At 37.6% G+C, this 12,609-nt stretch overlaps 1 protein-coding gene across 1 annotated transcript in view; it reads right to left on the reverse strand.

The window, feature by feature from the left end:
• The window catches only part of pappaa (pregnancy-associated plasma protein A, pappalysin 1a), a 174,742-nt gene that overhangs the window by 102,962 nt on the left and 59,171 nt on the right, over positions 1 to 12,609 (reverse strand). The window lies entirely within an intron of this gene.

Below are 12,609 nucleotides of genomic sequence, written 5' to 3' on the forward strand. Positions count from 1 at the left end.
CTAGGACCTTTCTGAAAAAGGTGGAATTAAGGACGGTTTGGCCTTAGATATAATGAGTAATCAGGGTGGAGTGGGTATGTCCTAATAACGATCAGATGGCGTCCATCTATCGGCATTTGTGTCTCTCTGAAAAGGCAGTTTACATATAGGAATTGCCACACTCGGGCAACAGCAATATGGTAGAATGATACACTGGGTTTACCCATCTACATCAAAGTCTAAAATGGGTTTATTATAACAATAGGACAGGAAAGAGACTTCAAATGCCTCTCCAATTACCTCTCATAATTGGAATCCTATCAAGCCCCCCACCATACATATACACTATATGGCCAAAAGTATTTGGACACACCTACTAATATTGAGTTCAGGTGTTTCAGCCACACCAATTGCTGAAAGGAGAAAAAAATCCAGCATATAGCCATGAAATCTCATAGACAAACATTGGCAGAACAGTGGGTCATTCTGAAGAGTTCAGTTGCTTTAAACGTGGCACTGTCATAGGATGCCACCTTTACCCATTCAGTTTGTGAAATTTCTGCCCTACTAAATCTGCACAGGTCAACTGTAAATGGTGTAATTGTGAAATGGAAGCATCTAGGAACAACAACAGCCCAGCCACGAAGTGGAAGACTATGCAAACTCACAGAGTGGGGCAGCCGAGTGCTGAAGCGCCTAGCGTGTAAAACTCACCTGTCATCTGGTGCATAACTCGCCACAAAGTTCCAAACTGCCTCTGGAAGCAACATTAACACAAGAACTTTGCATCAGGAGCTTCACGAAATGGATTTCCATGGCCAAGCAGCTGTATGTAAGCCTCACAACAACATGTGCAATGCCAAGTGTCAGCTGGAGTGGTGTAAAGCACGCTGCCACTGGACTCTGGAGCAGTGGGAACGTGTTCTCTGGAGTGATGAATCACACTTCACAATCTGGCAGTCTGATGGACAAATCTGGGAGTGGCGGATGCCTGGAGAACACAACCTACTGGAATGCATAATGCCTACTGTGGAGTTTGGTGGAGGAGGGATAATGATCTGGGCCTGTGTTTCAGGAGTTGGGCTAGGCCCCTTAATTCCAGTGAAGGGTCATCTTAATGCTACAGAATACAAAGACATTTTAGACAATTGGGTGCTTCCAACATTGTGGCAACGGTTATGAAATTGGATCATCAATCTTATATAGGTGTGATGGTCGGGTGTCCACATACTTTTGGCCATATGTTTATTAGACAATGTTGAATATACACTTACATTTTTATGGGTCTCAGCAAGAATCTAATTTGATTATTTGAACTGACAATGTAGTGCTGAGTCAAAAACAAAACACTACACCATTACAGGCAGAAGAAAAGAAAGTAAGAAGTAGGAAAAGGAGGTGATGTTTGATGAGGGTGGTTAGAAAATATCAACATTAGAAATTGGATGATTATGTCTATGTAATCAGCCCCTTATGTTTGGGTCATTCTCGTTATTGTTACAATCAGACTGAGGAGTGAGATTGCTGTGTTGGGGTATTCTAATACTTTTTGTAACTAGTCTTAACTTGTCTTATCACCTACTGCTTGCATTTCAAAAAAAAATTTATGAATAACACAATTGCATGAAAGCAAGGATAAATCAAAATAAGATTCTGCAACAGCATTCAACAAAAAATATATTAGGCAACAACAGTCATAGTGCAGAACAACATAGCTTGTTTTGTTTTCCTACCAGAAATATAGTGCCCTCCATAAGTATTGGGACAGTAAAGTCAAAACTGCTATTTTTGCAATACACTCAAGGCATATGAAAAACTGTTTACAAGATGAATACAAGGCAAGTACAAAATGTCACATTAAACTACTGTCCGTTTTAACACTTATATGTTTTACCAACTAAGAATAACTACACTCTCAGAGTTCCATCCCCCAATTTTATGTGAGCAGTAGTATTGGGATGTTTGCCTCACATTTATCTAATTAATCAGGTGTTTGCTGATGCAATGATTGTTCACAAACAAAAGAGCTGTGAATGTAGCCACAGTTTTATCACTTGCTTTTGCCTACGGAGTCTGCATGTCGTCTCAGTTGGCATAGTCCAACATGAAGACTTAGTGAGATGAAGAAACAAGGAATTTAGATGCTACAAAAAGTGGATTTCAATAAGAACCCAATGCCTAACCATAATCCATAAGACCTTAACCTGAAAGAAAAAATTCTAAAACTAACTTTAATTTTAAGTTATCCCTAAACCTAACCACTAAAGCCAAAATAGTCTACTGTATGTTTACCTAGACCAGAATGACAAAAACATCACCTTCACGCTTGTTCACACTAAGTTTCCCACCCCTTTCTTTGTTTCATGTTCTTGTTTAGTCTGCTGTGGTTTCATCTTGACTTTTCTTAATTGTTTTATTGTGGAGAAACGTTGGGTCCTTGAAAATTCCCATATGTTATTATGATTATTATTATAATTATTATACTACAATTTCACTGCGGCAGCTTCTCTTGCAGTCAGTCCGGAAATTGAGCTGTAATGCCCTTGTGAAAATATAGGGTGTATCTTATCACAGACCTGTTGTAAGACAGCACACAGCGATACCTTTCAAATTATTTATTTTTTTAATAGCTTGCAATTAAAAAGGAAACCATTGCAGTTGAACCAAAAGTCAGTATACCTAAATCCTTAAGGCAAGAGGAAGACATTTGATGCTCACAAATTTGAATGTTTTTGGAATAAAGCTTTGGGATGAGGCAGAACACACACGTGGAGCTGCACTAAGTGAACCCTACGGACAACCTCTTCATCATGTCAACCTTCAGAATCCTGTGACAGGACTGCACCACCAGTACTGACCTCCCACATAATGTATATTGCTTCACACTGAAATGGGTAAGTGCCCATAAAGGCAGAGGGAGAAGAATGATAATAAGCCCATAATCACCTCCAAAGCCTCCCACACAGAAATGTAGCCCCCTTTTCAATAATATACCTTAACAAACCACCATACCCACTTTTTCAGCAATCCACTTTTTCAGCAATCCACTTTTTGCTGAACCCACCAAATCCCGCTATTCAGCAAAAAAAAAAAAAAAGGAAATAAACTGCCAATGATGTATATGCTGCTAAAAGTTTGATGTTGTAATTAATAGTGCAACATTCTCCAATAAAGTGGTACCAACCAAAATGTACTCTTTCTTTAATAGCATGGACCTTAAACCAGGAAAGTCTTATAGACATCCAGAGATATTCCCATAAGCTCTCATAATTTCAGCAGCATGTTATCTAACAAACTTAAATCATGGTTCTCAGGATGTCACAAGATCTATTTCGGATGTTTTCAGGACTTTAATTTACTAATTCGTAAAATTTGGGTTAAGGCCCTGTTCCATTATTGCCACTCAAAGCAGACTTTAAACTGTCAATGCTGAAATGTGTGTTCTCCAAAGCACATCCAATGCTGACGTGTCTCGCTCAACAATGAAGTCTATAGACACAAATTCTTATTTGCCGAAAGGGAACGCATTTCGCCCAATCTTGCATTGCAGCATTTTACATTTCACATGATAACTTAGTACTAAATAATGAACATGGAATAAGAAGTGATATCCTTTTGATGCTGATCTTTCTGATTTCCCTTTGTGAAATTTCCTACATACAGGTTAAAATCTGTCACCAACACAAACATGGTGGCATTTCAGATGATGGGTCTTGATGGGCTTGGCAATGGGGTGATGTCTAGTGCAGCTAGACTTTATTGATCTATTTCATTTTTGAGAAGTTTTCTATTTATTTCAGAAATAAACAGCATTAAAGACAACAAATTTCACCATCGAATACCTGACAATAAACTTACTAAGAACATTGTCTTTGTTTCCCCAGGTCAAACTAGGAACTAAATAAAATCACTAGGGAACCAAGACACAACATCCTGAGAATCTCCTCACAATGTCCTCAGGGACGTCCCTGGATGAACTGAAAACTAGACAAAATATATTCAAATGTTTAAAGGGCCACTTGATAACAAATGTAATAATTTTTATAGAAAAAAAGAGAAAGAAATGCTTAAACTCAAAATTCAAATGGGCAATATGTAAGACCAGTAGACATCTGTATTTACATTTTTGAGGAAATGTTTTAAATAAGATATTTTCCTACAAAATGTATCCGAGTGCCTGAGATATTCCCCAGTTAAACTCTATTGCAGGTCCGTCTCTGTTTGGATTGACTTGTAAACACTCTTTCCACATGCGCAGTACTATCCTTCCTACCCAAATGCACCATGGTATAAGTTAATGCTGTTCCGATCTTGTGTTATTGTTAGTATGAATCTACGCAGTGCTCCTTTAATTATTCTACGGGAAAATGTCTTTATGTTGGATCACATTGTTATGAAAGAAATCTGAAATATATAGCTTGCATATGTATTTAACTCATGTGCCGTGGAAGCTCACAGTTCACACAAATGAAATATATTTATGTGGACACAATTACCTTAGCATTGGTATACACAACAAAAGTTCCTGTCACATTTTTGGGATATTAAAATCCAATGTTGAGGGATAGTTTTTCACGCTGCGAATCTGAAGGAAAATGTCCAAACAGCATTCTAATAACAAAGTGTTTGGATATCCTAGTGAGCAAGAGCAAATTTGGAGAATCCAGGCACTGTCCCTCAAAAATGTGAGTGAAGTGAAATAAGCCACAGAAAAGAGTTCAGTGGCTAGGAGGATGTAATGGTGCACTAGTTAACAATATTAAGAGCTCTGCTTATTCTGGCCTGTGTGTAGAGTGGCAAGGAAGACTCTGTTACTCAAAAAAGTATCAGAGTAAGAAAGTGCCATCTGAAAGCACGTCTTGAGCTTACCAGAAAGCATGAGCTTGACCCAGCTGTGATGTGAAAATAGGTTTTGTGGGTCAGATGACAGAGCTTTCCAATCAAAACAAAAACTGTGGCAAGGACCTAACACAGCGCATGCCTCAAAACACACCATCCCAACAGGGAAGTATGGTGGTGGCAGCATCATGCTGTGGGGATGCTCCTCATGATGAATGGTACAAAATACAAAGGAATACTTATAGACAACCAGCTTCAGTGCACTAAAAAACGGAAGCTTGGGAGGACATTCACCTATCAGCAAGCCAATAATCCCAAGCCAGGCCAAATCAAAATAGTAACAGCAAAAAAGGTGAATATCCTATGGTGACAAAGTCCTGATCTCAATTCCATTGAGAATCTATGGAACTATTTCATGTGGTCCATGAGCGTCAGACAGCAAACCTGAACTACTTGGTACAAATCAGCCAAGGACAATTGACAAAAATCACTCCAACATTGTGTGCAAAGTTGATACAAACCTACACAAAAAGACTTAAACCAGCAAAAGGAGATTAAATATTAATAATACTGTAGATGTTATGTTGTTATTATAGTAAATATTGTTATTTAAGAAATAGTATATATAATTATTACAAAATTGATGATTTTCTTAAACAAATATCATAATGACTTAATGAGCAAAACATTCCACTACACAATAAAAAATAATTATTAAATAATAAATGCAAAGGCTATCGCATTATTAACAGCTATTCAATTATTAGCATTTATAACATTATCATCCACTTCAAACCAGGCCCAATGTTATTACTGGGAAATCCGGTTGGAATTCTCAGAAAAGGGGTCTGAGGTGAGAAACAGAGGGGCGAGACAGCCAGACACCCAGACATCCCTGGACCCACTCAGGCCTCTTCCACTACCTCTGTCTGGTTCATATTAGAGAGCTTATGCAAGGCTCAGTGCTAATGCGGCTCCTTATGGAGAGAGAGCAGGCAGGGGATGGCAAAAGGAGATCGGGGCACAGTGGGGTTTTGTGGGAGTGGAGGGGGGCCATGGTGATCTAGAGAATGTGTTATGGAATGGGGGTGGGGTGGGGGGATTATATAAACTATGGAGATGGAAAATAGACCTGGCTTACTACAAAGAGGTGACCCCATGACTAGACTCTTCCCCAAAGATTAGCCTACTTCTAATCTACACTGATGTGCATAAGATAGTTGAGCTATAGCTGAAGGTTTTCTTTGCAGGAAACATTGCTACAAAACATGGGTCTGTACAATTACACATAATATTTGAGCGTTAACAAAATTAATTTAAATTAGTAAGCATTTGCAATCATCTGTAAACCTTACAACCTAAAAAAAAAAGCATTCTACAAATGTTATTTTGTACTTAAAATACGAACAGTTAAAGAACTTTCAGGTTAACGGATGGTTCTTGAGGTGGCAGCAATGGGTCTTTAGAGGGTAAAGCATTTCCTGAACATTGATGTATGAAGTACAATCACATTAACTGAAAATTCCTGGAGATGTCTAATGTGAGAGACAGGAGTCCAGTTCCCGATCTGAATATTAAGTTGTGATTTATTATGTTCTACATTTATTTATTTGTAAAATGTATTATTATTATTATTAAACATGGATGAAAAAGGCAAAAAAATAAACAGGATGAGGCCGAAGCATGATAAGCTTTGTAGTTTTGGATTAGCATTGTCTGTGGTGGCTCAGTGTTTAGTTTGCGGGTCTTTCATTGCAGTGGCTGGGTTCAGTCCCACATGCAACATTTAAAAATAGAAAATGTAAAATTTTCTTAGTGTGTCAAGATACATTTGTCTTGACAGTCAAATCTAATGGCCTCACAACAATTAAGTGGGTCTATACATTATTTAATATATGATAAACAACCAATAGAGCAATTCCATCTAGAAATGAGTATAACTTGTGAAGGCACATTGAAAGCTTCTACCCCAAACATTATACCATAATTTCTAATGGAATAACTCTATGAAACAGTATATACAGTGGGGGGAACAAGTATTTGATACACTGCCGATTTTGCAGGTTTTCCCCACTTACAAAGTATGTAGAAGGCTGTAATTTTTATCATAAATACTCTTCAACTGTGAGTGACGGAATCTAAAACAAAAATCTAGAAAATCACATTGTATGATTTTTAAGTAATTAATTTGCATTTTATTGCATGGCATAAGTAGTTCATACATCAGAAAAGCAGAACTTAATATTTGGTACAGAAACTTTTGTTTGCATTTACAGAGATCATATGTTTCCTGTAGTTCTTGACCAGGTTTACACCCACTGCAGCAGGGATTGTGGCCCACTCCTCCATACAGACCTTCTCCAGATCCTTCAGGTTTCAAAAATCCAGAAAATCACATTGTATGATTTTTAAGTAATTAATTTGCATTTTATTGCTTGACATAAGTATTTGATCACCTACCAACCAGTAAGAATTCCGGCTCTCACAGACCGGTTAGTTGTTCTTTAAGAAACCCTCCTGTTCTCCACTCATTAAAAATGCTAAATTAATTACTTACAAATACATACAATGTGATTTTCTGGATTTTTGTTTTAGATTTCATCTCTCACAGTTGAAGTGTACCTATGATAAAAATTACAGACCTCTACATGCTTTGTAAGTAGGAAAACCTGCAGAATCGGCAGTGGTTCAAATACTTGTTCTCCCCACTGTACACACGTAGTAATGCAACAATTTGTTCTTCAGACTATAAAAATTATAAATCTTTCCATACCGCCTTCGAAGGGACTTGAAAGAAACACCTCAAAGTTGCAAAATGTTGACTCTACCACTGTACCAAAACCTCTAGGACTACCATTCTACCCACTTTATCCATCAGAAGAGGCAACCCAAGAGGTCATTGGGTATGAAAATACAAATAAACCCTCTAAAGAAATGCAATGTTTTATACATAATACTGTAATGAGGAGAAACTTCTTTCAATAATGTGTAGCGAAAGTATTTTCAAAGACTGTACAATTTTGAAAGATCGTTTTTTCTGTGCTGTAACATACAGTACAGAAAGTCACCACCCTCTTGGCTTACAGTCTGAAATGAAAACACATGAATTTGTATATGTGTTTGTCTTTTTGTCTAACTTGTACAATTCTAAACAAATAAATAATAGTTCAAGCTAAAACACCTTCCAGAAAGCTTAATTCTAGAGACAGAAGGTACAGTGGCTCTGAAGGCATTGCTTCCTGTAAGAATTAAACGTTTAGAGAGGGAAATATAATTAATTCCCTTTCCCATTGCACATCCAAGGGCTTTCCCTGCTCAGGTTAGTGCAGTAGGTACATTTCAATAGGACCTTACCAATCACACATCTCACACAGGACGAACAAGCCCATAAATGCCTTCAAAAAAACAGTGGATTAACCTTTCCATGCACACTCAACAGATTGAAGTCAATAAATGACGTGATGAATTCACAGCACCAAGATCAACAGCACCTTGGCCTTCCACTCACTTGATTTGTGACGCGTAAAAGATGCTGCTGAATCTGGTGGCAAAAGTGGGAGTAAAGTGAGGGGTCGAATGCTTCTGTACCTAAGCTATTTGAGGAATCCATTGAAAATGGGATGCCTATTGATGATATTTGGATTGCAGTATTGTACTTAAAGGGATCATTTAGACCATGTATGGTAAATTTTTTTATAACAATATTGATAAAAGAGGCCCCAGAACCGCAGCCAAGGGGACCCGTTACATAGGAACTGAGGTGGTCTTTGAAGCTCTAACATACCAGAGGTTCAGCCTTACCCCCTCACCACCCATCACCTCTTCAAACCACGAAGGCCCACCCTAAACCACTCTACGGTTTACCCTTAACCAATCCAACATTCCACCTCTATCCCTCCCTCTTCATCCCATCCAGGTTTTAACCCTCCTATTTTCCTACATTGTTCACCCCCACCAACCTGACATCCCAGGATCCACTATTCCTTCCATGACCGATTTCAGGTGGACAGTGGGTTGAGTGTGTTAGGTCAGGTTGGTAGGGGTGAGTTTTGAGGGAGAAGAGGAGGGGCCAGGAGAGGCATCGAACAATGACAATCCAGCACACTAACCATAAGTCAATCTAAACACAGAAGAACCATGATGGAACCACAACACAGATGCCCAAACAGATCTTCCGCCACTTTCCCGACACTGTTTGTTCTGGGGTGTTGATCATGTTGAGAAAGAACGCGTGTATACATCCTCAGCAGGGGAGCAACCGCAGCTATCTGATCTATCTATCGTTGTGTGTGTGTGTGTGTATGTCTGCGTGTATATGTCTCTCTCATCTTCTTATGATGAGCAGTCACTTGCTGTGAGTTGACCAGGACATTTGTCTAGAGGAATGAGGTCAAACTTCTTTAACACAATAAAATACAGTAATTAGCCAGTTCTGACCATGACCAAAAAATTCTACCCAAGGCCACTGAACTTCACCAAAACCACAGACCACAATGTATCAAAATACAAACTCGCAACTGACATTCTACCAGGTTCAGATATGTTAGATTAGATTTGTATTCAGTATAATATATACCCTTTCTGGGTATGCCTCTACCAGCTTTGTAGATCTGAATATGGGCAGTTTCTCTCAGTATTCCTTGTAGATCCTCTTATGCTCTGTCAAATCAATTCAATCAAATCATTTGAATATGATAGGACTACAGTCAAGTTATAGAGAACAAAGAATGCAAAATCAGTCTGTGCTCAATTTGAAGTATTATGGCAAAGGGTCTGAATACTTACATACATTAAATATTTCAGCTATTACATTTCAAATGGCAATAAATAATAGGGGGAAAAAATTATCAATCTTTGGCACATTTTATTTCTCCACTCATTGCATGTTTTCCCAGTTGTAATTGACTAAAAAGGATAGTGAATTTATTCTCAAGATACAATTTTAAAAGTATTCTTAAAACATTTTTACTTTTTGAAGAACATTTTGTAAAAAAGCTAATCAATTACAACAGCAAGTAAAGGCATGTCCTTTTATGGCAAATATATGACACCGTACTTTTCCTAGCATTGTTGAGAAGGAACCTGCTAGTAAGAAGTACATTTTGTAGTTTGCTTTGTGTACTTTTGAAAAAAAAATTAAACTTGATATATTAAAAAGCTTTCCAGCTTAACTGACTCTCCAAATCGTGCTGTGCAGCACAGTCAATGCTGATGTCAAAAACTTCATTCTAGTTTTCAACCCCACTCAAAAATACAGTGTATGTCAGAGGTCTACACTCCATTATTGACAATAGAGCTTTTTTTATGTTATGGCTGAAGTCAAGACAAATAATGTCAGTAATTCTATCCCCTTGAATAAGTTCTTAAAAACTGATATTTAAGTGAATATTTGAAATTTTTGATATATATTTAAGTGAATCCACAGAACATCTGTGAACTTACAGTGCTATGTCTTACACATAGCTAATCCCCTAGCAATTTGATTGAGCTTGAACACTTCGGCAAAGAGCAGGATAAAATAGAAAAATCATGATGCGTTATGTATGTTGAGAGAGACCTATCCAAACAAATGTAATACTTTCACCCAAGTAGTCACTTTACAGCTGCCATCCAAGCAACATGCTTTGGCAAAGTAATAGTTATAGGGTGTGCAAACTTACGCATTGGAATGTTTTGCTTGTTTTTTCTGAGAAATTATCGATTTGTTTTTCACAAGTATTCTTTTTAAGATCTTATAAAAGATGAAAAAAGGTCTGACATAATGTTTCTTGATTTCAATCTTTACATAAACAAAAGCAGCATTTTCAATAACAATGTGCAGACTTTTCAAATCACGACAGATTTGTTCTGTCTAACAAAACTCAGTATTGGATGACAAATACTTCATGACCAGAATTATTCTTTGTATTCTTTGTAGTCAATGAGGAGACTCAAATACATTTCATACTCATAAAAATGACACAGTCTGTTTTCAAGATGATGCATTATGCTTTCCACAGATACAAATGCATCCAGATATATTTTGAGAAAGGTATTTAATTGACAGAAAAGAGTGTTTATGCTGAAAGTGCAGTGGGCTTGAGCACCAGAGGCTTATACCGCTAGGCGACAGTGTTTTAGATCTTTAACCACACAATATTTTTTGAAGGTTGAAGGTTGTTTGAATGCACGTTTACTCTATCTAAGACTTTAACTCCTTATACTCGGATCAGCAAAACTATGTTTTCCAGTGTTGTTGTTTTTTCCATATCTTCTATCTCAAGTGTTAGAAATGCAGGTAGTAAGTAGTGCAAGGACTGCAATCCAGACAATGATTTGTTTACCTACGTCACAGCCAACAAATGCTAATGTAAGAGCATTTGGATGCCTTTTTTTTTTCTTCTTCATTACTCAGCATTGCTAAAGTGTTTTAAAATATGAATTATCCTGTATTGATTTAAAACTTCCATTATCAGTGATGTGTTCTAGGCATTTTGAGACCAAATTGAGTATTAGGTACTGCTGGAATGGTTATACATTCAGAAGGTAGAATACAATACACTGATATTATTAATCTACAATGTTCTTAACTAATCTACACATTTTCCAACTATTACATTTTCAACTCAATTCCTATTGTATTCCCCATCATCTATTTGGTTTAAAAAGAAAAGGCATTATTATTGAATCTTCTCGACCTCTGTTGACCGAATACGTAATATCTGAACAGTTAGCCTAATAGCATTTAATATTGTTGGAGACATGATTAACACATGATGACTAAACAGCATATTAATCCATAAACACAGTAATGAGAAGGTGTTTACTAACTTCTAAATTACTGGGATACTCTCTATATCTTGCATAACATGCAAACTCACCCTATCCTGTCTTTTCACCCACACTTCATCTCTTGTGAACCAATGCTGACATGACAGTATGATAGGAAAATTGAACAACACATAACAAATCTACAGATAGTGCTACCTTCATTTAGTCAGCAGATTCCATGAAAGCAAAGCACAAAAGACTGCCACCATGCACAGATAATGCCGTCAACAAGATTATTTTCCGCTACAACTCCATGGAACGTTGCAAAAAACAAATGTGCATAGCAACCTTTGACTCAAGAAGTGGGTGTTGGGTGGCGGATTTGAAAACATTTGAAACTGGTGGTAGCCCACTAATACACCTGAGGGTATTTAAAACAATAACAATATGTATCATAACTTATATTCAAAGCATACATTTGTATTTTACTAATTTGAATTATCAAAATAAATGTTATCCAACCTCAAAGTGAAATTAACTGTGAAGATTTTTTTTTTTAAATGTATCACCAAAATACTGTTGCAAGTATTACTTTGCCCAGGGTTGGATTCGCCATAGAGCCAAAGAGAGGGGAGGTACAGAGCCGGTCGTCCAGATCTCTGGTGTCTGGCTGGTGTAGACAGAGCATGGGCCAGTAAAGACCACCCCAGCTGCTCCTCTGCACACAAGCAGATAGGCAGAGCCTGGGCTTGAATCTGTTTGCAGCTGCAGCGCTTGCTTCAGCATATTAACTTTGGCTCTGCTTCACCCCTGACCAAAAACAACTTAAAGCAAAAGAAACGTTTTTTTTGTCCTCATTGACACAGGGTCAACGAGGACATTGGGCCACAGATCAGATTAATTGGCAGCGTGAAGAGATCATGCTTAGCCTACTATGCAATTTCTTACCCATAAACCAAAGAATGCAGGAATCTTGTGGTGTAATGTAAAGTTATGTGAAACTGACAGTAAACAGCTGACCACACCCGGTCGGGTCTCTCA

Source organism: Esox lucius, chromosome 14 (assembly GCF_011004845.1).
Source record: "Esox lucius isolate fEsoLuc1 chromosome 14, fEsoLuc1.pri, whole genome shotgun sequence".
Taxonomy (NCBI): Eukaryota; Metazoa; Chordata; class Actinopteri; order Esociformes; family Esocidae; genus Esox; species Esox lucius.